Source organism: Nannospalax galili, unplaced genomic scaffold, assembly GCF_000622305.1.
Source record: "Nannospalax galili isolate Female #2095 unplaced genomic scaffold, S.galili_v1.0 scaffold765, whole genome shotgun sequence".
Lineage (NCBI taxonomy): Eukaryota > Metazoa > Chordata > Mammalia > Rodentia > Spalacidae > Nannospalax > Nannospalax galili.
Window position 1 is genome coordinate 2,771,438 of NW_008352647.1, and position 22,951 is coordinate 2,794,388.

General features: G+C 41.0%; 1 protein-coding gene and 1 pseudogene across 8 annotated transcripts in view; both read right to left on the reverse strand.

The window, feature by feature from the left end:
• Positions 1-22,951, reverse strand: part of Zhx3 (zinc fingers and homeoboxes 3) — a 125,804-nt gene that overhangs the window by 55,385 nt on the left and 47,468 nt on the right. For 4 of the 8 annotated variants that reach the window (XR_003846510.1, XM_029554323.1, XM_029554322.1 and 1 more), the window contains exon 2: positions 16,288-16,379. The exons of 2 other annotated variants lie outside the window; for them this stretch is intronic. The gene's annotated coding sequence lies outside the window, so the exon portion shown is untranslated. Of the gene's footprint in view, positions 1-12,694; positions 12,798-16,287; positions 16,380-18,249; positions 18,376-22,951 lie in introns of those variants that run through there. 2 more of the 8 variants (XM_029554325.1, XM_029554324.1) reach the window with 2 other exon arrangements.
• LOC108491632 lies at positions 889-1,365 on the reverse strand (annotated as a pseudogene).

Here is a 22,951-nt window from a genome sequence, read left to right on the forward strand (position 1 = left end):
AAAAGCGGGTTCTGTCTCCAACTCAACTAGTGCAAGTCACTTGGGGTCTTGGGTGAACCTCTGAAACCTCAGTTTTCTTAGGTGCACCGAGTGCAAACAGGATAGAGTTCACTATCACATTCGACATGATGTGTATGTGAAAGCATCCATCCATCTCCCTGGACTCCTCTTCCTCTACCCAGGAAAACCCTGAGCACTGTTCCTCTCTTCCTACCTGCTGCAGAGACTTCAGTGATCTACATTACCTGTACCCTTTCTTCCCCATATGGTTCTCTGAGTCAACTGTATCCACCTTCCCAGGATACAGCTCACTGTCTCTGGTACCTCACTGTAGGAACTGTTTCAGCCTGGTGTAATGATCTTTCCTTAGTCTGGTCCAACCTGCCCTTTCTGAGCTCACCGTACCTTGTCAACCTACTCCTCATCTCAATTCTTCCCAGGCCAATCTCCTGCCTCAGGCATTTCCATAGCTTTATGGCCTACAGGAGAAATCCCAAGCTGTTTCCCATCATACTTAAAATGCAATGTGTGGTCCTGGTCCTCTACAGTTTTGCTCCCTTCCCTACTCTTATTTTATATTCAGGTATAATTCTACTTTTAGTACCCCAAATTCCAGATTATGTTATCACTCTCTAAATTTGTTCTTCTTTGCCCAGAAACTTTAAAAAAGTTCACCCATGTCATGCAATGCCCTCAGAGGTCAGAAGAGGGCACTGGATTCCCTGGAACTGGAGTTATAGACAGTTGTTAGCCACCCTGTAGGTGCTGGGAATTGAACCTGGGTCCTCTCCAAGAGCAGTCAGTGCTCTCGACAGCTGAGCCATCTCTCCAGTCCATCAGAAACTTTCTTTTTTTTTTAGTTTTTGAAACCAGGACACTTATTTTATGACTGATCACTGAAACCCTCAAGATGAACTGGACACTGCAACAGCTGCTTTCTTGGGTTTCAGTGTCATTCCTTCATGGAATCCATGTCTGAATCTGCGACAAACAATTTTCAGGTGCTTCATCTGCCCAGTCCCGGTAGTATTTTGTCTCTTAGCCTTGGCACTCCAGTTATACTTTCTCTTGTGCTCAGCAGGGTAGCCACATTTGCCACAGGTCAACTTCTAAAGGTGGCAGACCTTAGAGACCCAAAGGCAGCACAAAGTGTACATCTTATTGCGATGTTTTCCAAACAGTGACATTCCCTTCATCATCTTGCTTCTGCCACCAAAGTCAAAGAGTGAAACTTTTTTTTTAAAGAGAAGAAAGCTTTTAAAGTGAAGTTTGCTGCTGGTGGTGGTGGTGGTGCTGCTGCTTCCTCTTGTTCATCCTCTTTTTTGTGGGGGGTGGGGGAGGACAGGGTTTCCCTGCATCCTCAGCCTGTCTGGAACTCACTATGCAGACCAGGCTGGCCTCAATCTCAGAGATCTGCCTGCCTCTACCTCCAGAGTGCTGGGATTAAAGGCATGGGCCACCAAGTATACTACAAGGGGCGGTAACAGGAGTACCAACTGTCCCTGGAAACTTTTCCCTTGTCCACTTGGCAAACTCCTAGACAGTCTCCAGACTTTACTCAAATTCCCTCATTTCTGTCATCCACTCTTGTCAAATACTGTGACTTGTATGTTTTTCTATTACTGCACCTGCCCCAGTCATGTAATGCTTTTTCATGTTTTCTTATAATTCACTAACATATAAATGTCGTTTGGAAGATGGCCAACAGTCTTGCACAGCAAAATCGGGGAGCATTTGTATGCTGAACAGAAGCCGTCCTGCTGGGCAAAACAGATGCAATGCAGGGGACAAATGCTCGAGCACAGCCTGCTGGGACCACAGAACAGCAGAAGATTCTACTATATTCCTGTTTAAAATATTCATGTCTGACAAAGCACAGAAAGAGAAACCCTTTTTATGTGGTTATAGCTCGCTCTAGCAAGTCGGTTACATCTACCAGAAGTCAGTGAAGCTCAAAGCATGGCTCCCCCACTTCATTCTTGTCTAAGGCCCTTGCTTTGTGGAATGGACGTGGCAATCGCTTTTGCAGTTTTTGGCGATGCCAGTTTATGGCTATGTTTTTCTGTTCACTGAACTGGCTCATTTCTTCAAGAGAACAAACTGTTCTGCACTGAAGCAGGAATTGGCTGGGTTCTAACAAAAAGATTTTCCCCCCTGACAGTGTTTTTGCAAAAGACCCAAGTCAATTTATAGCCAAGTAACAAAAGGTCAGAAAGGTTAGTCAAGCAATGGGCGTAATTCCTGTGTGTCACAGCCAATAAAGGAAATGGGTGGGAATAAATACTATGCAATTTTAACCTGAAATTATTTGTGTGAAACTATTATTGTAAACTACATAAAATGGCCCATGGCTTCCAATATTAAGAATTTCTCTGCTTTTTTTGAAGGCACACTGACTGTGGAGGACCTGAGATGACCTCAAGTCCCTCACTTGCAAAATAAATAATGTCAAATTTTTTCCCCACACACATTTATGAAAATATTTTGTCATTGCTTTGCAATCCTGAAACTGAAATCTCACATTAAAAAATTAAATAGCCCACAATTAACTGATAAATTTGCATAGTTGGATTTACAATAAAATCCTTGCCAACAGGGAGATAGCACGGACCAAAAAGCTAAGAAAAGTCCCCCAAATAACAGTTTGTTTGAATTGTGCTAGAGGTATGACAAATTATTATTCAGTGAGCATAAGAACAAGAACGGCCCACCTTTAAAGCAGACACAAAAAACTTATACCACCAGCTAAGCAGTGGAAGGCAGATGATTTAACCACCTGTCCTGGGTAGCTAACCAGGCCCAAATCCATGGGTCTGTGGAGTAAGAACACTTTTCAGATTCTGAGGCTGTTGGAAGGCCTCCTCCACAAGTCTGTCTCCCACTTCATGAAATCTAATGTTGTAATCATTCAAAACACATACTACCCAAAAGATGAATGACTAAATAGACCACTGCCATGAGCTAGACAACACGGTATAAACTCATTTCTCACCCCATTTCCCTAGAAGTATAATTATAAACGCTGGAGAGATAAAGGAAAATGAACCGAGGACTGCGGAACACACAGTATCTGGCTATCTTGGGCTAGCCTTCCTTCATATAACAGAGAAACGTGGCAATTTCAGTATTTTCCAATCCCCAATCTAGCAACAAAAGGCAGCCTAGGACTGAATGGGAGTTCTACTGACAGTATCAAAGCAACTGTCAACACAGGAACTAGCAGAACACCTCAGGACCCCATTGACAATAAGTCAGTCTGGGAAAACACTCTCATCCTCTCTACAGGACTCCCAAGGAGTGCCCTTCATCCTAACAGAACAGAGACTTCCTCTCTTACCTACAAGTCCCAGGCAGCATGGCCTGGAGAAACTCCCTACTTACCCTTAAGATTCTATCAACAGGGCCCAGTGGGAGTCCTAGCAGTATCACATTAAGCAAGCAAACCAAAGAGTTTGCAAATAATTAGAACTACTAAATCTAAATAGGGGGGTTAAGTAGCAGACTTAAATAGGACCCAGAGTCTCCTAATGTTATAGACAAACTGTTCAAAATAGTGAAAAATCACTGGTCATAAACAGAACCAGGAAAATCACAACCTGAATGAGAAAAGACACTCAACCACTGCCAAAGCAGTCACCAGAAAACTGTGTCAATAAGCAATTACAAGGGTGGTTTGCTTGTTTGTTTAAGATAAGCTCTCCCACAAGTTGTCTTCTGACCTCCACACATGGACCATGGCACATATATCCCTCCCCATAAATAAATTAGTTAAAAATTTAAAACTGTAAACAAACACTGAATTCTATTTTGTGATATGCATGTAGAAATATCAAGGGGAAGGATACTTGCAACTTTCCAATAAGCTTAAACTTTTTCATAATAAAATATTGAAAAAAGTGAAAGGTACTCAATACATATTAGTATTCTTCTTAAATCCTTTTCCTATAGTTTTTCATGTATTTCCTCATTCATTGGTTAAAACTTACTAGTCCACACTGTAATACTGCCTTGAACAAGTTGCTTACCCCAACCTCTCTGAACTTCAGTTTCCTTATCTGTAGAATGGCTGCATGTGCCTCATGTGATCTGTGTGAGAACAGGTGAGATAATACGTAACATAGCCCAGTGCCTGCCACACAGGTGATGCTCCATAAACACCAACTGTTGGCATGCTAGTATGGTACACAGTGAAGAGCACGGGTGCTACAGCATATTATTCCAAATAGTAATTAGAAGCCCTGACTCCTGATTGCTTGCCTGGCTTCAAAGCCCAATCCCCAACCCCACCACTTAATTAGCTCTGTAACATTTCTATGCCTCATTTCCTCATCTTTGAAATAAGAGTAAGTGTCACTCTCAAGGCATTATTATGACAAACACGGTAATAAAAGTAAAGGGATTAGACAGTAGCTGGGGTAATATAGGCACTGAGGGTAAAAAGCTCACTATGCTAGGTACTCAAAGGACAGAAAGACGAATGCCTAAGTCTCTGTCAGCTCAAGGAGTTGAAAATGCAGGACAAGACAGGAGATGGCCATGTCAATAGTCAAGGTCACCACACGCCAGTCTATGGTGTATGCTACAGGACAGGCAATGTACTGCATTTGGGAAACCCAAGAGAGAGACTGACAGGAAGAGAAGACAACTGTAATCCTAGCACTTAGGAGGTAGAGGCAGGAATTCAAGGCTAGCCTAAGCTATACGTGAGTTTCCTGGATGGCTACATAAGTCCATGTGTCAAAAACCCCAAGGGGGGAAAAATGAATGAAATGGCCAAAGAAAGTCTCAAAGGAAGGGTAGTGTTCGGTGAACAGGGACTTGCAGGTAGGGAAGGGGAAAAGACACTCAATAGCTGAAAGAATATGACATAGGCCATTGGAGCAGAACAAAAAGGATGGTCTGGCAGGCTGGAAGATTCATAGCTGAGAAAAGGATCAGATCAAAGTTCAGTTGATCAATATAGACTTTGCCCTGAAAAAGTAACTGGTAAGAATGATCATTTATTCATACACTCAACTAAATTTGCAGAGCTGAGTCTTACAAATTAACCATGTCAGTCAACCAGTAACCTATCCTTGACTTTTCTCTTAAATAATAAATCTGTTTATCCACTATAGCTCAGGTTGGCCTGGAGTTTACTATGTAGGCTGTCCTTATGGCAATCCTGCTTCAGCTTCTGAAGTGCAAAGTACTGGAATTACAGGGTGAGTCCTCCTGCCTGGCTTGCACTCTAACCCTGATATAGAAAACCTAACCATTTATAACATCCATTTTTCCCTCTTAAGGTATGAAGATGTATCTCCACTAAATAAAAAGGCCCCAGGCCTCTGGGAAAAGGGCTCAGGAAGAGGCTATTAGCAGTGCTATGGAATCCAGTTAGTGCCACTTTAGTTGGTTCATTGCTTTGAGGTTACAACTTAGAATCTGACCACGAAGATTAAATTCAGGAAGAGAGAAATGTCTATACAACAGCAGAGAAAAGTTGGCTCCTGCTGGATACAGCCAGCTGGGTACACTATGCTTGTTGGAGTACTGCAGGCCTTGGTAGAGACATTTTGGACTGGCATGTACATTGAGCAAACCCACTAAGTCTTATCAAGCTTTCTTCAACATCACAGCCTGGGTGGAGCAGCTAGGACAGGGGCTAGTTTTATGATCAAAGGTGCCAAATGCTGCTTCAGAATTATGTCAATTAAATATACTAAGTGTACAAGAAAATGTCTTCTCAACACCCCTGGAAGGAAATTAAAATAGCAATTTATTTTCACATAAAAGGCACACTTTTAGAACCATCAGAATGGCTCAATGGAGGCATTTCTGAGTGAGGCAGATAACTGGCTGCTGCATGCTAAAAGGAACAGTCACCTTGCTTGTAGCTCTTTGAGGAGAGGAAGCCTAACTATCTGTTCCTGATACATTCTTGGGACCTAATATACTACCTGACAATGTGAGCAGTCGCTCACCAAGTACTAAGTCTAGCTCCAGCTTTCTAAGTTCAGAAATCGGAAATTTTTTTCTTTCAGTTAAGTAAGAAATTAGTCAACTCATAATTGGGTGGGGTAGAACTGGCTAAACACAATGGAGACAAACTAGACTTTTCTTCCTCACATTTAGAGGGGATATAACTTTCTAGGAGCCTCAATATTTACATCAGTCACCCAGGGCTGTCTTTTCCTAATACCAGAGCCTCTGGGAAACAGAATTCCTAACAAGGTTGCTACTTCAGAAACAAATTTAGAGTTCCTTAGGAGATCTTCAGTCTGCATATCCAGCACGCTCAACTTTGCCGCAGATTATCAGCCACAGGCCTAACATGGCTTCTCTCCTCTCCTAAGCCACATGTTCTGACACAGAGCTCTCTCCAAAACCCCTAGGCTCCATGTAGACTTCCAGTCTGCCATCCCCTAGTACCAAATTTCATGGAAACATTGTGTAAACTCCTCGCATTTATAGTGCTTTAGTTTGGCTGTTTCACAATGGCAAAGGAGAGACCTTCACCTACATATGCTTATAGGACAGGGTCTAGTCATCTCTGCACGGCTGTGCACCCGTTTTCAGGCCATCTTGGCTTCAGCAGTAAACACTAAGGCAATATCTTCAGAGAATTCCATGGTACTAAGGAACATCTTGGAACTCAGGGCTCTGTAGAAATTGGGTTTGGAATTTTTTTTCCCATTAAACACAGTATCTTGCACTAAGTTTGTGATCACTTGGCTTTATACAATGTTCAGCATGGCTTTTCACTGCTATATCTTTTTAAAAGGTCTAGACAATTAGATATATTAGAAAATGAGTCTAGCAACAAAACTGCAAAGTCATAGGAAACATTTACCTATCACTGAAGAAGAGTCAGGCCTAGTTTCTACCACAGACCAAATGGCTTTTCTAACCTCATAATAGATCTTCACTAAAAAGATAAACAACACCAAATGACTTTTCTAACCTCATAATAGATCTTCACTTAAAAAACAAACAAGACAGAAAAATAGATAAATTTTGTATCTAATTTTAGACTTTCCAAAAAGTTACAAAAATGTTCAGTTTCCATATATTCCTGACCCAGCTTCTCCTAACGTTAGCATCTTATATAACCATCATATATCTAATAGAACCAGGACGCTAATATTGACATTATAGTATAACTAAACCAAGACCTTTCATGAGTGACACCAGTTTTTCCTACCAAAGTCTTTTTTCTGTTCCAGACTCCTTCCCAGAATCCTCAGGGTTTAGTTATTTCTCTTTACTCACCAGAATGTGTCATTCGTCTTCCTGCCATTCTTAAAGATTATTAATCAGTTACTTTGTTGACTGTCCCTTGATTTGGGTATGCCTGATCTTATACATTTTTTGGCAAAAAAAAAAAACCCACAAAAATGATGTTGGGTTCATCTTGGTATTTATCATGAAGTTTATTATTTGACATTTTTTTTTGTTTTGTTTTGGGTGTTTTTGGTCTTTTGGGGACAGAGTCTCCCTGTAGCCTCAGCTGGCCGGGAACTCCATATGTAGACCAGGCTGGCCTTGAACTCAGAGAGATCTGCCTGTCTCTGCCTCCCAAGTGCTGGGATTAAAGGTGTGCACCACCATGCCTGGCTTATTTGATTACTGATGATGCTGGCCTTATCACTTGATTGAGGTGATGGATCCTTTATAAATTTATCACCTTTTCCTTTTTAGTAAACATGTTGAAACAGTTTATCTGAGACTATGAAAATTCTGCCAGAGGTCTTCACAGGCCTACTCACACTCTCATTCACAAGCATGCTCATTCTCCTTAAAACTAATGGTGGGCCGGTAAAATGGCTTAGCAGATAAAAGCACTTGTTGTGCATGCCTGACAACCCAAGTTCTATTCCTGAAATCCACATAAAGGTAGAAGGAGAGAAATGACTCCACAAAGTTGGCCTCTGACGTACACATAGACATCATGTCACACAGTCACACACATATACCACACACATGTACATGCACATACACTTATACAGGTAATACTAACAAAGCCTAATAACCACAACAATGACCACCACAGCAAACTATCTCTATTGGTGCAGTAGTGGCATTTTTATTTCTTGGAGGTAATCGACAGCTCTCTAATTGGACTTAAAGCCTGCTCAATTAGGAGGGAACTCATATGTAGCACTGTAAATATAGCCGAATACACATGGCTGGAAAGGCCATAGAGCCTAGAGAAAAATTTATGTCTATCACATCCCTAGACAGAGATAATCTCTTACTATATGCTAAATATGTATTCTTATATTTACAGATAAGTACACCTCTCACCACTTATCAAAGGAGTTTCTTTTTGCAACAGATGGAGATTCTTACGGAGTTCTGCAACTTGTCAAACAGAGGGAAAGTATATATAAGATGACACATCTATAATGGAACCTCTATATCCATGGCTCATGGAACACAGCAGAACAAGGGATAGAGAGAATATTAATGCATATCTTGACTCTCACCAGTGAAACTTCCTCATGCAACAGAGGGCAATTAACACAGAAGGCCCCAACTGGCCAAACTAGAAAATAAGAGACTGCAGAGTATATGTCCCTGGATAGGACTCATATTAAACCTCTTCCTCAGAGACCATTGCAAAAGAGGGAATGGAAAGACTTTAAGTGCCAGGAGTAGTGGATGATCACAAGGAAACAGTTTTCCAGGCTTCTGGGAGCTTGCTTATATGAACTCAGCGCAATGGTGATAGCATGCACAAGACCCATGCAAACTCAATCAGAAAAAAAACAGCATAGACCTGGGGAAATGGGAAAGAAGCTCCAACCTTAGCTGAGGAACTATTGGCAGCTGATTACTGCTGGGTGAGGGAGAGTTGGTATTCTTTAAGAGAGTGACTCTAGACATGCTGACCAGGCTCCAGGGAATAAATTCACACTGAGGGACATCTGGGGACACAAACTTGACTCAATAGGCCTTAACATATATGACAAAATGCATGAAATTCAGTGGTGGAGCTAGGAGGTCAGTGCAGATAGGGGTGGGGGGGTCTAAATATGATTAAGACGTATTGTATGAAATCCACAAAAATTCAATAAAAATTTTGTACTAAATAAATATAAATAAATAAATAATCTTTAAACCCTAATTTCCTGTATGCTGGATATAGTTATGCACGCCTTCAGTCTCAGCACTCAAGAAGCAGAGGCAGGCTGATCTCTGTGAGACTGAGGCCAGCCTGGTCTACATAGCAAGTTCCAAGCCAGCCAGGGTTATAGTGAGACCTTGTTGCAACAAAAAAACCCAGTTCTAAACCCTAAGTGATAAGTTAATATGGCTCCCTTACTACTTCTGTCATACAAGCAATAATAGTTATTGCTTTAAAATTTCTTTTACATTTACTTATTTTTTGAGCAGACATCATGTGCCATGGGCATACATTTAGAGGTCAGAGGACACTTGTGAAAGTTGATTCTCTCCTTCCACCATGTGAGCTCCTTGAATCTAAGTCAGGTGACCACCTGACTTAGGCTTGGTAGCAGGCACCTTTACCCACCCTTGCCACCTCACCAGTTCCCTTGTAATTGTTTCTTGATTACTCAGTGATTTGTATTGTTCTTCGGCTTATAAAAGCAGCCCATCTTTTTGTGAGGAAAAAAACATTGTGGAGCTCTCATAACCCTTCAGTGACTGGCACTATCATTTGATATACAGTTCATCTGAACACTGTGCCACTGTTAGTCACACTAGATCTGAGATTATGGGCTTAAATCTGAGTCCCACTATGAACTTCAAGCAAGTTATTTAACTTTATTGACTCATAGTTTTGTTTCCCCTTTTTTGGTAGTGGCAGGGGTGGTGATTTCGTTGTGAATCTGTTCTCTAGTCTCTCACTCTAAGAAAATGAATACATACTATACAGCATATTTTACACATAACTAGCTTTAGGGGTACACAGACTTAAGAACTCTTGTTGCATTTATCGCCTTTAATTCACTATTTCATGTTTAGTAATCTAGCCTACATAATACTTGCACATATAAACATGTGCCAAGATGTTTATATGGTGTTAGCAAAAAAAATTAGGAATAAATTAAACATCTGCCAATGGGGCCAACTAGATAAATGTGACCACTCCACATCATGGAATACTCTACAGGAGTTATAGAGACTGAAGTACGAAGAATGAAATAGATGTCATGATAGCCTATTAAATGAAAACAGTTTCAAGACTGTGTGATCCCTTTTTGTAAAGTAGGTGTGGATGGACAGATACAGGAAGAAGAGAAACAACAAATGAGAGAGAAATGAATGAGAGAGGAAGAGAGAACTACGTCCATAAAGCTGCACAGGCAATCTAGAGCATCACAAAACCCCAAAATTAGTGAAGAGTTGTCTGATTCATTTTATTATTTAGCTTAGAACTATTCTATTATTTAAACTTTTTACAAAGGCATGTTACTTTAAGAAGTCAAATGAGAACCCTGTCACACATAACAAGTCTGAACTAATATACACTTAAGGTTGTTTTATTGGCAAAAAAATTATTGGCCAAATAATTAAATGATTAAAAAAGACCAAATTAAGGCCAGGCGTGGTGACAAATACTTTTAATCCCAGCACTGAGGAGGCAGAGGCAGGTAGATCTCTGTGAGGTTCAAGGCCAGCTGGGGCTACAGGGAGACCCTATCTTAAAAAGACCAAAAAATAAAGAAATAACCAAATTGACAAGGATTTGTCTCAGAATGAAATGATAGCACAAGATAAATATGATGCAAATCAAAAATTTAAATGAGAAAGACCAAATGAGTCTTTCAGTAGATACAAGAAAACCATCATTCCTTAAAAAAAAAACAAAACCCAATGAGACCCTATAAGCAGACCTATTCAGAAGAGTTTCAATTTGAGTTTGGGGTGGCCTTTCAAAAACTGTCAGCAGAAAAAGTGCTGGCAAGGATTTGAGGGAAGAGGAACTTTGTATACTGCTGGTTGGAATGTAAACTGGTATAGTCACTTTGGAAATCAGTGTGGAGGTTCCTCCAAAAATTAAAAATAGAACCACCGTATGACCCAGCTATACCACTCCTGGGTACTCACCCAAAGAACTCTAAGTTAACATACCACATAGATAATTGCTCATCCACGTTTCCTGCTGCATTGTTCACAATAGCCAGGAAATGGGACCAGCCTAGATGTCCATCAACAGATGGAAGGATAAAGAAAATGTGGTGTATATGCGCAATGCAATTTTATTCAACTGCAAATAATGAAATTTTGATGTTGTAGGAATATGGGTGGAACCAAGAATTTTTAGGCAAAATACATAACTCAGAAAGAAAGAAAAAAATACTAAGAACCAAAGAAGGCAACAAAAGAGAATAGCAGATATAAATAAGACAAGGTGATGTAATTCAGCTCCTCCAAGACCAGTACCCTAAGAGGATATGGACTACTGTGTGATCATCTTCAATATTTTTAAAAATTCTTACCAATGAAGTAAAACAACTAAAGTAAGATCAGCATATAAACTGCATAAGAAGTTAAAGGTAGTGTTCATGACTTTTCTTGTTGCTGTGAGAAAACAGCTGATACAAGCAACTTAAGGGAAGGAGCATTTGTTTTGGCTTGGGATTTGAGAGGAGACAGTCATCATGGTGGAAATCACCGCAGAAGGAGCGCAAAGTGGTCGATCATGTGTCCACAGTCAGAAGCAGAGAGATGAGTGCTGGTGCTCAGCTGCCTCCTCCTTTCCCCTCTCTTTACTCATTCTGGAGCCCAGTCCAAGGGACAGTGCTTCCCACATTCATGGTGGGTTTTCCCTGCAGAGCGAACCTGTAACTGTCCTCACAGACACATCCACCCAGAGGTGTGTTTCTGGGGGCTTCCAAATCCAGTCAAGTGAACCATGACAGTGAACCATCCCCAAAGTGTTTGCACTAAGAGAACTAGAAGAGCAACTTTTTTTTTTTTTTTTTAATTTGGAAGGGCTACTCTGGAAGATAGAAATAAAAATTTTACAATCTGTGTTTAAGGAACTTCAACTGAACACTGAGATGGGGAAAGTGAGGTCACACAGTACACATCTGCAACTCCAGATGCTGTATTTGGCCGTAGTTAAAACTGTTCATTGTTGGCTCCTTAAAACATTAAGAAAGCGCAGGGCGTGGTGGTGCACGCCTTTAATCCCAGCACTTGGGAGGCAGAGGCAGGCAGATCTCTGTGAGTTCAAGGCCAGCCTGGTCTACATGGTGAGCTCAGGACAGCTGGGGCTACAGGGAGACCCTGTCTCAAAAAGACCCCCCCCAAAAAAAACCCTTAAGAGAACAAATACTACCTGGTTCTAGGATTTGCCTAGTTCTCCTTCATTAAGGATTCAACAGTGTGTAAGTTTATCATTTATTTACATGGTCCAAATGACAGTCAGGAAGAGGTCACATCTCCAACTGTTTCCTTCCCATGCTAACAGTGGCTGGGCATAGTGGCACATGCCTATAATCTCAACAGAGGCAGGTAGATCTCTGTGAGTTCCAGGCAAGTCAGGGCTACACAGTAAGACCCTGTGTCAAAATAAAAAAAGCTAACAGTGATAGAACACATGACACATACCAGACAGGTCATTCACCCTAAGCACTTTACATGCAGTAGCTCATTTACTCTCACCCTAACCCCTAGTGGTTGATACTATTCCCTCCATTTTACACACAGCAAACAGACACAGGAGCTAATAACTCACCTGAGGTTACAGCCAAGATTTGAACCCAGGCAGCCTGGCTCCAGAACCCAGCTCTTAGCACTGCTGCCTCTTTTTATTAGAGAACACATGAGCAAACTGCTCTCTGGAGGAGAGTCACAATCTGTGAATTAGAGTTCTGGGGGAAACTGAGTTAACAAGATTGAAACACCAGGAGGAAATTACTTCCAGAATGGAAAGATTTGAGAGAGAAAAAAACCCAGGAGCTCCCAAGGTCTCATACAAAATTAACAATCAAAAGAGTGACCACAGTGTCTGGAAACATCTGAACACACTATGGAGAAGAAAAACAGAAACAAAGAACTCTAAGTAAACATGCTAAATAAGTAGAGTACAAAAAAGTAATCAAGCCTTTATTCCTGTAATAACAAAAGTCTAGAGACAAGGCAATCTAAGAAATAAAGACCTAAAGGACTTTAAAAAAACCTGAGCAAGCTGGGCCGTGGTGGCACACACCTTTAATCCCAGCACTCGGGAGGCAGAGGCAGGTGGATCTCTGTGAGTTCAAGGCCAGCCTGGTGTACATAGTGAGTTCCAGGACAGCTGGGGCTACAGGGAGACGCTGTCTCAAAAAAAGACAAAAAAAAAAAAAAAAAACCTGAGCAAATCAAAATGCCTCAAGCTGTCATCTGTGAAAAAGCAACCATGAAGCCACCCCCAGACAAGGTGCCTCTGTCACTCTTCTGCCACCAAAATGTTCCCAAGGCCTCACTGCACCTGCTTACCTCACCTGAGCCCAGGACATCTGGTTTGGGCACTCCATGGGAACTGCGTATACTGGCATGGCTTTTCATTTTCTGAGAAACCAGTGGCTTAGCATGGGTCCTTACCCTACTCAGGGGTCTCTGAGTGTGTGGCTCGTGCTAACCACTGCCCCTTGTAGGCAATCATCTCTTCCACATCACTTTTTTGCTTCTAACAAAAAAGCACAGACTTGGCATTTGGGCCTCGTCTGCAATCCCACTTGCTAGCTTAGTAACGATGCCTTGGAGCCTTAGTTTCCTGGCTTACAAAGCAGAATAATAATTTCCATGCACAGGGCTGTTGAGATAAAATAAGCCATCTGAAGAGCCTTAGCCACCTAGAGCTGGACATTACTCAGTATGTTTTGATTTCCTGCACAGAGTTTGGCCCCTGCTGAGAGACTATTTTATTTTCTGGCTACATGTTCCACTTATTCTTAGGATGTTAGCATCCTAAGGGTGGAGCACATGATTCTCACACCTTATCCCCACTTTTTCCACTATTTTGGTTTGCTTCTAGGTGTTTTCTTTTTTTTTTTTTTTTCTAGGTGTCTTCTTAGCTATCAAGTCCTAAAATAAACTCCCCTCTACCTCTCTCCAAATTTGTCTGTCCTTCCATAGTTCAACTATCACTGTCTTTTTCAAAACTAACAAAACGCCTTTGGTTAGCTCACCACTCCTCCTCTCATCTGGATGACAACCACAGTAGCTTAGTTAACTTCCGTCTCTGCAGTCTGTGCTTCACAGAAAGCTGCCTTTCTAAGAGTAAACTCAAGCATGATTTCCCTACTGTGAAACTTTTGTGGTACAGCCCACAAGATGCAAACTCAAACTCCCTGGCCTGGCATTCAAGGTGCTTGATAACTCATTCCAACCTCCCATTTGTCCAAGCTCATCTCTAGCCACTCTTCCAATAACAATGTGAGACCCAAGTGTGTCTTCATTTTTTCTGTCTCCCACTACCATTGCCACCGCACTTCAATGCCAATGTACCTCTCAGCAACCAGGATGCCTTCACCCACTCACCAAATATCACTCCTTTCCTCTTCTATCTCTCCAGGACACTCAACACATCACAACTTTTACCACTGTTGTTAGGTTTGCATGACATGCCAACTCCTCAACCAGACAGGGGATCTTAAAGGCAAGGGAAAATCTACCCTTAGCTTTTTATCTCCTACCCTCACTCGGTGTTTACCAGTTCTAAACAAAGCCTCAGTGTTTTACTGAGTGAATCAAAAATAGAAAAGTGCTTAGGAGAACCAGCTAAAGCCCAGAATTGGTACACCTCATAGAATAAATGTAAAATGTAAAAGGGAAGGGAAAAAGTAATTGGCAGATGGGAGGGAGGGGTGTGTGGAATTAGAAGAACCAAAAAGGGAGAGGCTGAATTCCTAAGTATGACAGGAAAGGCCCTGCTTCTGTTTTGATTAATGTAAATAAATACAGAAACAATCACTGCACAAGAAATCATATTATAGAATATTTAGATAGACAGCTCAGCAGCTAGGAGCATGAACTGCTCTTGCAGAGGACCTGAGCTTGCTTCCTAGCAGCCAGCTCCATTCCCTACACCCACCCTGTAACTCCAGCTCCAGGGATACTGGATGCCTCTGGTCACCACAGGCACTGGTACATGCATGCACATATCTACACACACACACATATACACATAATTAAAAATAAAAATAAATCTTTGAAAAAATAGAGAACAAGCATCTCTTTTCGCATTGCCCAAAAAAATTTGAACAAATAAAAATTACACAACTAATGAAAAGCAAACAAAAGAATTTCAAAAAACTTAAAAAAAAATCAATTAGCTTTGTTTTGCTTTGTTTTGAGGCAGTCTTACTACTATATATGCCAGCCTGGCCTCAAATTCATGGCAATCCCTCCTGGGATTACAAATATGTATCACCATGCCCAGTTCTATGAACTCAGGCATTCTGAAACAATAGCACCAGCACTTTGAAGGGCTCACTGGGAAGTGCAGGAGTTACTGTCTATGGCTGAAGAGCAGGAGTGATGACGGCTTCACTATATCCTTTTATGTTTTTACATGAAGTTCTCTTTATTTTTTCACTTTTGTTTCAAAGCTATGTAAGGTGGAACATACCTGTAATCCCAACACTCCTTGGGAGGAATGGCAGGAGGATTATAAATTTGAAGACAGCCTAAGCTATGTGACAAAACTCTGTCTCAGAGAAATAACCAAAAACAAGTTCTATGCTTCAATCAGGAATATCTGTGAATAAACTACTAAAAGTGACATTATTGGCAAATGTAATTACAAAAGAAAGAAACACATAGAATTGGGGGGGAAGGACAAAAAAGAAATAACAAAATTGTGAAAAAGAAATGCTTTGCAAGCATTGATAAATTTGGACTAAAAGCAAATAGCTGTGTATACTGGCATTTGAGAATAGGAATCAAGAGGATCAGGAGTTCAAAGTCATCCTCCTTTACATAGTAGGTTTGAGGCCAACCAGGGCTACATGACACCTGTCTCAACACCACACACCCACAAAAAAAACTAAAATGAAAAACAAATGTAGCTAGGCATGGTGGCACAAGCCTTCTGACCCAGTACTTGGAAGGCAGAGGAAGGTGGATCTCTGTGAGTTCCAGGTCAGCCTGCTCTACATAGAGTTCCAGGCCAGTCAGAGAGTTACATAGTGAGACCCTGTCTCAAAAATAAATAAATAAATAAATAAATAAATAAATAAATAAATAAATAAATAAATAAATAAGCAAGCTTAACAGATGGCTATAACAACTCAGGCGTTACACAGTTATACACGTTTCTCCTTGGAAGGCCCATATCTTCCTTACCTCCTTCCTCCTCTCCTGCCCCGCTTCACTTTACACTGCCCCAAATGCATCTTTATCGGGTCACTGGTTGCTTCTGCAGCTGCTATTCATGCCTGGAAAAGATGCATCATCCTTATAAGAGAAGAAAGCACATTCTAGGAAGCCCAGTTATCTAATCTCATTCATCTTTTCTAATTCATTTTCACAAGTATCCATGAACACCAAGTAGGGAGGACAGGATGAGATCATCAAAATACACACTAGTAATTTACAATTACTAAAAACGCTGATTAAGCACTAATGTAAAAGCTCCAACTGATTAGAGTGGAAACTGGAACATATAAATAGAAGGTAAGCTCAGCTGTCTCAGAAAACAGATCAAAACAAGAATCATCTCCCTGTCTAACTAAGGTTTAGGTGGCCTGGCAGAAATAATTAGCTAATATGTGGCTTTACAGTAATTCTGAGGATGCACACCTTTAAGGACATGCTAATTTTTGATGTTCTTCCATTCAAAGCCTTGGGGTTTGCCTGGTATAGACTCCAGGGATACAAAAAAAAAAAAAAAAAAAAAATAGGGGGGACGGGTTTCTGTCCTTCAGCTCTAGTCTAAGGAGCTATTTTCTCTTACTCCTTATCTTTGATCATCTATCTACACTACCCTAGTGGCAATGTTGAGCACATGGTAATTCTTAGTGGATGAGACAACGTATTTTCAATAAACCACCAGAGATGCTTTATTGGGGTCTTAAAATGACGTAGGAAAGACTTTTAAAAAACACAGTGCTCTTGAGTTCTTTATTCTCTTACAAAGTGTTCTCTGATTAAAATGACCATCACCAGTAAAATGGACCAAAAGTGAGTATACCAGAAAGGCTTGAAACTTCCAACATTCAGAGCTTGCTATAATACAACACTATGTTCAGCACTATGAACACCTGTGAATATAAACAGGTTTGCCCTCACCAAAGCAGCTATGGGTTATTGTCAGCATTCCTTGCTTTAACAGACACTCATCTTCACATTCATCAAGCACTGTTCAGGAGCTTTAGCTACATTAACAAAGACAATTCTTTTCAAAATTTATTTATTACTTTGATTTTATGAGTGTATTGCCTGCATATGTTACAAATACAATTCTTACAATTACCCTAGTGGGTGGATTATTTTAATTACCCAGATGACAAAACTGAAACCCGGTGAGGTTAAGTAGGTAACATAGCAATGCGGCAGGCACTATGCTGCTTTTTGGAGCAATTTAAAAATTAATTTTCTAGTAAGTTAAACTTTCATCTACCTAGTCTTTTTTTTACTGCTTTCCTTTTTTTAAATTTTTATTTTATTTACTTATTTGTTTTTGAGCAGGGTCTCATTATGCAGCCCTGGCTGGCCTGTAACTCATTCTGCAGACCAGGCTAGCTTTAAACTTAGACAGCTGCCTGCCTCTGCCTTCCTCAAGTACTGGGATTAAAGGTGTGTGCCACCACACTCAATTTTTTTTTAATTGCTGTGCTGGTATGTTTACTTAAACCAGTTGTTAGATATTTTTCCTATTTTACCACTTATTAAAAAACCTAATTTCTAATTTTCCACAACTTAAAAGCTAATCTTTTTGTTTGTTTGTTTAAATATCCTGTGAACACCAGAAAAAGGCAATCTAATTTCGCAAAAATCAGAAGCAATAAACTATCGTATCTGCTCACTGCTTCAGTTTATTACATTATATATCTTGCTATACTTACCAGATTGCCTCTAACACTAAAGTCTCAAAGCAAGCAAGACAGTTCTTTACTCTCCAGCCCTGCTGATTGGGACATGACACATGTCAGATGCCTGCTGGGTTCACTACAGACCACATGACTGCACATGCTTCATAGCTGCAGACTCCTGGCCTGCATGGCATGTTTGGGGTTATAAAAGGAACTAGGTGGGAACACTCAAGACAACTGACACAAACACATCTCTAGAGAAGCAAGGACCCACAAAGCACAGCAGCCGCAGTCATGAAGAAAAGCTTCTCGACCCATCAACAACAGCAAAGTACATCAGCCTCTGTACAACTTCTTCTCAACACCAACTCCTGTCAGAAGACAACTTAAAATTCATCCTTAAAAAACACAAAACAGGTAGAAGATAAAGAAATTAATATGTCTGGGTTTTGCACAAACTCTGCTTGATTGAACTGAAAATAGAATTTTCTTATTCCTGACAGCAATTCTACTGGTATTAAAAAGGATTTGCTATGGTTTCAGAAAGCATCACAAACATATCTACCAGTATAGCATAGAAAAGAACCAGAGAAACATGCCTACAATTCCAAAAACATTTCTAAGAGGCTTTAAAATTACTATATATTTTCATAAAATCAAAATTTTTTACATTTCTAAATATTAGAAACTTAGTTTTAAACATGCCTTTTCAAGTCAAATAAAGAAACCAATAAATATCAGACCAGTTTACATTTTAAAATCACTCAGTCCCCATTCAAGGTAGTACGTTTCCAAATTTCAACAAATAAAAATGAAAAACCAAAACTATGTTTCTTAATTGTTATTATAGGAAGAAACCCACTTGGAATCATGTGTCTTCAAGATAACCACCCATATCTGGAGAGACCTACTCAATGGGCCAATGCCACAAAGCACGTGGATTCCAACAGTCACAAGGTAACTATGACAGCAAAGCCATAGTTATCTGTGAGATCATAGAAAGTATACAATGTAATTTTTAATTGAGGTAAAATTTGCATAATGTAATATTAACCACTTTTGAATGTACAATTTAGTGACATTTAGAACATTCACAATGTTGTGGAATCATTACATCTACTTAGTCACAAAATTTTTTTATCAATTCAAAATGAAACCTGGTACTCATTAAGGCATCCCTTCTAGTCTCCCTCTCTAGTCCCTGGAAGCCACTAATTCTCTCTGTTTCTATGGATTTATTTCTGCAGGTTATTTCTTTTCTTTTTTTGCTCTAGAACTCACTATGCAGCCCAGACTAGCCCTGAATTCATGGCAAAACTTCTCAGTCTCTCAAGTACAGAGACTACAGGTACAAAACACCATGGCCAGCTTCTCCAGAATAATTCACACAAGCACAATCATGCAGTAAGAGAGCCTTCCACTTTACACAGTGTTTCAAGTTGTAACTACACTGTACTACTGGCACTACTGCATTCCTTTTTATGGTTCAAAAACATTCTACTATATGACTCATATTTTGTTCATCAATTCAGCTATTTGATGTTTGGATTGTTTTCATCTTCTGAGTACTGTTAATAGTTCTACTATTGACAGCACTGCTGTTAATCAATAAAAAAAGAAAAGAAAAAGAACATTCCTAGCCCCAAAACATTGCAGGCTCTCATTTCTGAGATTAATATGAAGAACAGTGTATAAATGTACATTAGACAGATTTGTGCTTCAACTTATAAGAACTGTTTTTTTTAAATCCACTTTAACTCTTTAAGAATTTCATACAATGCATTTTGATCATATTCACCCATGCTCTTCTCTCTTAACTTCTCTCAGCTCCACTCCCAGTCTCCCCCAACTTTCTGTCCCTCTCTCTCTTTTTTCTTATAACCCATCAAGTCTAATTTGTACTGCCATATACTCATGGGTGTGTGACTATCCACTGCATCATGGTCAACCTACCAGGGGCCAAACCCATAAAGAAAAAGGACTCTTCCTCCTCCAGAAGCCATCAGCTGTCAAAAGCTCCTCAGTTGGGGGTGGGGCTTGTGTGAGCCCGTCCCCTCTCCTTGCCTGAATGCTGACTGGCACGATCTTATACAGCAGCCACGGACGCTGTGACCAAGAAAGACTTTTAAAAAGTGATATCCTAAAATTTTTTGGCCAAGGTCTATGGAAAAATAATCACTTGAAGTTTTTACACACACATAGCACACACACACACACACACACACACACACACACACACACCTTGGGCTGGACACAATCTGCTCTTTGCTCTCACATCAAAATTAGAACAGAAGGCCACATGGCAACATAGGAAAAAAATAACTGCAGAGCCTCAAGACTAGCAACTTCAAGGAAATTGTATATTCCCCCAAAGTAAAAGTCACTGGAGACCAGAAGACTGAGTCTGTTGGGTGGGGGATCACTGCTGCTCCCCACGTCAACTCCACAAAGACTCAGTTTGCCCCTCCTCTCAGGCATTAGTCACTGAAGACCCACAGTCTGAGGTGATCAATCTAGCAGTACCAGGAAGGGTTTTCAGAATCAAATTACCCCAAAAATCTTTAGTCATAAAATGCTATCTGGTATTACAACAACTAGCAACCTAATCCTGAGAAAAAGAAATCAAACTCCATGTATTTTGTCATCTATAACAAAACTATAAACAGTTCTAATTTTGACGTGAACACCTGTGACAAGTGCTTAGAGTCAATGCTTTTAAAAAAATTTATTGAGCTTTTGTACATTTCAAACAACAGTTCTTAATCAAATACAGATCCCCTCCCCAATCCCTGCTCCCCACCCCCACTGGACCTCATGTATTCCATCATACATGTTAAGTCCTATCAAGTCAAAGATTTGTTCCCAGATTTCCTTTGGTGCAAATTCACCCACTGGAGTCTAGCCAGTCTCCTTAGAGATCATTAGTAAGGCCTACTCTTCCTCACCCAGTAGTAATCAGTCTCCAATAGTTCCCAGACTAGGGCTGACCCACCACCCATTTCCCTCACTCCACTCTGGGCCGTTGTCTGATTAAGTTGGCATGGGTCCTTGTTGATGCTTTTGCAGGGAACTTGGCTAACACAAAGTTAGGAGCTCTGAATGTTTAGAGCTGGCAAGATGGCTCAGTAGGCAAGGGCACTGCCAAGCCTAGTGACCTGAGTTCAGGCTCCAGAACCCACATGGTGGAAGGAGAGAAATGACTTCTGGAAGTTAGCCTCTAGCCACCACACATCCACCATGGCCATGTGTGCCCCCACACACAGGGAGAGAAAGGGAGGGAGGAAAAGAAAAGAGAGGGAGGGAGGGAGAGAGAGAGGGAGGGAGGTGGGAGGGGTGGAGAGATGGCTCAGAGGTTAGGAGCACTGGCTACTCTTGCAGAGGACCCAGGTTTGGCTGCCAGTAGCAAACAACGTCTGTAACTTCAGTTCCAGGGGATCCAATGTCCTTTTTTGGCCTCTGTGGCCATTACATGCAGGGGTCCACTTACATACAGGAAGGCAAAACACTCATACACATAAAATAAACATAAAAACTTTAAAGAATGATAAAAATAAATGTTTGATTTTGTTTTTATCAGTAAGTTTAAGTTGAAAAGAGCAAGTTAAACAAAACAGGTCTCAAACAAATTTGAGGGGGAGAATAATCAGGTAAGGCCTGCTACTGTGAGGCAACAGCTGAGCAGCAGCCCCCAAAGGGAAGAGCTGAGCTAGGACAGGCACAGAGGTTAGACTGCTGGCTGAGCCCAATACCAAGCAGTATAGGACTCAATCAGCAAGGCTGGTAAGTAAACACCCACCGCAGATCCACTCTCTGGATAAATTCTGCCAACACTCTTCTAACAAACAGGTGAAGAGGCTTTCTGTTTGGTCCTGCCACCACTACTGAGGCCCTGTCTTCCAAGCAGACACACTTGCCTTCCTGCAAGAGTGCTTTCAACAAGGTAAACTGAATTATTGTACTTGCCCTCCACAATCCTCAGCTCTAGTTGCACTCAGTTCACCTGAACTCAGTGTCAAGATTCAGGCAACACGTGGGACACAAGGCTCTTTGGTCAGTGGTAGCACAGGGGGAAATACTCTCTCCAAGAAATGAGGTGGAGTAGAGGTGGTATGTGCTATCACAGCCTAAGCTCCTCAAACCCAGGACTCAGGATTTCTGTGCTGGGGTAGTATACTAAGTACCTGAGCACAAGTCAACTCCTTGAGCCTGTGCTTTCCATTTCTATTTTCACCCTGATGGAAGAGCAGGCGGGGGCTGCCCAGCAAGCTCCTCAGGCACATCCTAGTCCTCAAGTCAGAAGACGCAGTGGAAGGAGCCTAGATCAGGCCTTGGAGCCATTTGCTGCAGGGCTGACAAGCAGGAGGAAGTGCCCACTTGCTGGACTGTCTGTGTTCTGAGCAACTGCTCCTTCTGAGAACAGCTGCTATGATTTGACTGCATGGCGTTCCTCTTGGATGGTTGACTGGGATAGCCTCTTCAAACTTAGGCCTTCCTTTTCTTCTTCCTTTGCTTTTTTCCTTTCTTTTTGTAAAGGGAGCATCCAGCTGATGGGCAGGACTGCTATTTGGTGTCCAGAAGCCAAGCAGCTGAGGTGGCCACCTAGGGCTTGGCAGCCTGCTTCAGTTTTGTTCTCTGCTCTCTCTGCGGTGGTCCTAGCTACAAGCTTCTGGAAGCCAGCCCTTAACTGCAAGGCAAATGCCTGGTTTGCAAGTCCTACTGGACAAGAAAAGAGAAGCAGATGGCATGCTGAGGTTTATGACAAAGCTACAAACTAACCAGCCTCAATTTCAAAGTAGCAGGACCTGAATACATGTCAGTTAACATAAAAATAGATAACCATGATATACATGTATAGTGGAATATTACTCAGCAATACAAAAGAAAGAATATCTTCCTAATACATATAGCACAGATAGATTTCAAAATCATGTCTGAGCAAATGAAGCCTAGACATAAAACAAAATATCTAATTCTGG